Source organism: Barbatula barbatula, assembly GCF_947034865.1.
Source record: "Barbatula barbatula genome assembly, chromosome: 24".
NCBI classification, from domain to species: Eukaryota; Metazoa; Chordata; class Actinopteri; order Cypriniformes; family Nemacheilidae; genus Barbatula; species Barbatula barbatula.
Window position 1 is genome coordinate 235,131 of NC_136787.1, and position 3,954 is coordinate 239,084.

Consider the following 3,954-nt stretch of genomic DNA (forward strand, 5'->3'; position numbering starts at 1 on the left):
GACCGAGAAATGCGGACAAATGAAATAAGAGAATTTTTCAGAGACTGCTGTATTTTCAGGAAAAAGGGTGTTTCTATGGAAACTGAACTATTTTTGCCTGCAAGTTTTATTTGTTATATATTTGTGGATACATAGAACCTTCTAGCCAAATAGATAACACTAAGGCTTGTATAGCAATGAGCAGAGGTATTGAGGTCCATTGGAGATTTTTAATTGGACAGATGAGGGGAGGGGCTGTAGACAAGGATCTCTATCCATACATCTCCTTGCATACTCACTACATCACCCCTTAAAGTCATTTTAGAATTTTTATTTGTAACAGTCACTTGAGCAACATCAAATTCCCTTTGCATTATTGTATAAGTTGAGAAGGTGAGGCCACAAAAGGCCAGATGATGAATACATCTGTACTTAACTATTTTAAATGGTCCACAGTCACTTAAACAATGACATTAAGTTCCTGGTAGTGTATCATAAAGTTTGTTTACTCAGGCTGCAATGAATGCAATGATTGAAAACATTTTAACTAAAGATGTTGTCTTTAGGTAGCAAATTGTTGTCTCGTTTAAAAGTAAAAAATAAAGGAAGGAAAAATGTGTGAATTGCTTAAAAAAAAACCTACATCCACACCACCCTGAGCACGCCTACTCTCATCTGATCTCGGAAGCCAAGCAGGGTCGGGCCTGGTCAGTACTTGGAACGGAGACCGCCTGGGAATACCAGGTGCTGTAAGAATTTCACAAGGTGCTCTTTTGCGACTCTTTCGTCATGGGTCGAGCTCAGGCCTACAATTTTCGCTTACGGCCACACCACCCTGAGCACGCCAGCTCTCGTCTGACCTCGGAAGCCAAGCAGGGTCGGGCCTGGTCAGTACTTGGATGGGAGACCGCCTGGGAATACCAGGTGGTGTAAGCTTTAACACAAAGTGGTCTTATGGCCACTTTCTTCATGGCTTGGGCGTACAGCTTTTGCTTACGGCCACACCACCCTGAGCACGCCCGCTCTCGTCTGATCTCAGAAGCCAAGCAGGGTCGGGCCTGGTCAGTACTTGGATGGGAGACTGCCTCGGAATACCAGGTGCTGTGAGCTTTAACACTAAGTGGTCTTATGGCTGCTTTCTTTATGGGTCGAGCTCGGGCATACATTTTTCGCTTACGGCCACACCACCCTGAGCACAACCGCCCTCATCTGATCTCGGAAGCCAAGCAGGGTCGGGCCTGGTCAGTAATTGGATGGGAGACCGCCTGGGAATACCAGGTGCTGTACGCTTTAACACAAAGTGGTCTTATGGAACCGACAGATGGGGTTCGCTTCTGAGAACCTATCATCTTCTTACTATTTTGAAAAGGCCAATGAAATTGGCGAATGAAATTTGCATGCCGGGCTCCGCCCCCGGATATCCGGGTATAAAAGGGGAGCCGGCGTGCTCATTCATTCACGTATGTAACCTCTGTTCCTCTGTTCCCATCGTTGTGGCATGAGGGACACAACGTCTCATTCCCTCCATCAGGGAACAGAGGTTACATACGTAACCGAGACGTTCCCTTTCTGTCGGTCTCTCGACGTTGTGTCGAACCGACAGATGGGGTTCCTATTGAAAACGCCACAGCACTAAGCCGTGTCACAATCTCTAGCGAAGCAATGTTGACCGGCCTGGGCGAGCCAAACGTGAGCGCTATCGCGAAATTTCTAACCTTCCAGTGGGCAGGCAGGGGCTCCCAGAGCTTTTGGCAAAGATGAGTAGCCCCTGCCCTCGGCCACCACAGACGGAGGCCTTGTTCTCTAAACGAAGAGGGCTACTGGGTAAGCGCTGTTCCCTCAATGTGGACGTGCGCTACGGAGACTACTTCCCACCATAGGGGGGAATACAGTGGAGACACCAACATGGTCTCACCAAATAGGGGAGAACTCATGGGAGGTATGTGCGGAATGCCGCAAGGTGGATGTCCACCTGGGGGAGGTCATGGGTTGCCACGAGGGGAACCATCTCATGACGACATCTCAGACGGAACCACTCTAGTGGGGGGTTACTATGTGTGGGGCACTAGGTCCGGTTAGAGCTATATGTAATAACTCAGCTTGATACCCGGCCATAGGCGGCAGGGCTGCTCCGCCGAGCCCGCCGCCCTGAGTGCTTGTTGATGGATGGACGGACTGCCTATTCTTCACCCTTTGGGAAAGAAGGGAGGCAGCCCATAGCGCACTGATCCACCTAAGAAGGGGAATGGCGCTATGTGCAGGCGTACGCCCTACGACCGCTGTTCCCTTTCTGTCGGTCTCTCGACGTTGTGTCGACAGAATGGGGTTTGACTTGAGAACCTACCTTCTCTGACTGACTTGAACAGGCCAATGAAAATTGGCGAATGAAATTTGCATGCCGGACTCCGCCCCCGGATATCCGGGTATAAAAGGGAGCCGGCGTGCCGCATTCATTCACCTTTTGTTCTTCGGAGCCTTCGCATCTCATGCTGACGACTTCGCAGAAAAATTCTACGTGTTGCTGGTCTTACGACGTGGTGCAGCGGACTGTCCCTGTTCCTGTGACTTCCCCTGGGCGTCTCGGCAACCTCCAAGGCATCTCTCTAAAGAGCGAGCCCTTTTCAGGGCTTAGAGTTTTTTCCAGCGCGGCATGTCCCGCTGTGCTCGTGGGTGCGGCGCACTCATCGAGGAAGGGGACGGACACGATGTCTGCCTCGTGTGTCTGGGACTCCAGCACGCTGAGGCAGCGTTTGTGGATACATCTTGCCCGCACTGCGGGCGGATGGTAATTCAGACGTTGCGTTCACGGGTAGCTGCGTTCTTCCGAGAATCAGCCGCCACCTCGAGTGCTTCCCGTGCTGCGGCAGCAGTGGCATCAGCCCTGCCGTCCGCTTCGGCGAGCACCGAGGGTGATCGGGGAATTACCGTGAGCCTCAATCCGTCAGCAATCGGCTCGCGGACCGTTCACGCCCGCCTCGCTCGTCTGACCGTCCCGGAAAAGGCGGTACGCCGCCTTTTTCCTCCGTCATGTACTCGGACACGGGGCGTGACGACGACGATGAGATGTCGCTCGCAGCATCGGAGGGCGACCTCTTGGCATCCGACCCCGACGAGTCCTTAGAGCTTCCCCCTCCGGGGGGTCGAGCTCAGGACGAAGCGGACGTTGAGATGTCAACCATGCTTTCCCGGGCCGCCGCGAGTATTGGGCTGCAGTGCACCGCACCGCCTCTTCCCCAACGCTCGCGGTTGGACACGTGGTATCTGGGGACCGGCCGTGACTCTAAGCCACGGTCGGCGCCGGTACCATTCTTCCCGGAGGTGCATGAGGAGCTCAGTCGGACCTGGAACGCCCCCTTTTCGGCGCGTGCACGTCAGACTAGCTCGGTCGCCCTGACTTCCCTCGATGACGGGGCAGCTAAGGGCTACGTCGACATCCCTCAGGTGGAACGTGCAGTCGCGGTGCACCTGTGCCCGCAGACAGCTGCCACCTGGAGAGATCGACCAAGGCTCCCTTCCAAGGCTTGTAAGTTTTCGGCATCGCTGGTGTCGAAGGCTTACAACGCTGCGGGTCAAGCTGCCTCGGCTCTTCATGCTATGGCCATCCTGCAGGTCCATCAGGCCAAGGCGTTGAAGGAGTTGCACGAGGGAATGTCCGACCCAGGGATAATGCAGGAACTCCGCACCGCCACTGACCTCGCTCTTCGGGCGACAAAGGTGACGGCGCGAGCCCTGGGTCGTACGATGTCCACACTGGTGGTCCAGGAGAGACACCTTTGGCTAAACCTTGCGCAGATGCGGGAGGCTGAGAAGGTTCGCTTTCTCGACGCCCCCATCGCGCAGGGTGGGCTGTTTGGTGATACGGTCGAGGACTTCTCTCAGCAGTTCTCGACGGTAAAGAAGCAGACGGAGGCGATTAAGCATATCCTGCCCCGCCGCGACCCGGCCGCCTATCGTCCGTCGAGGTCCCGCGCGGCG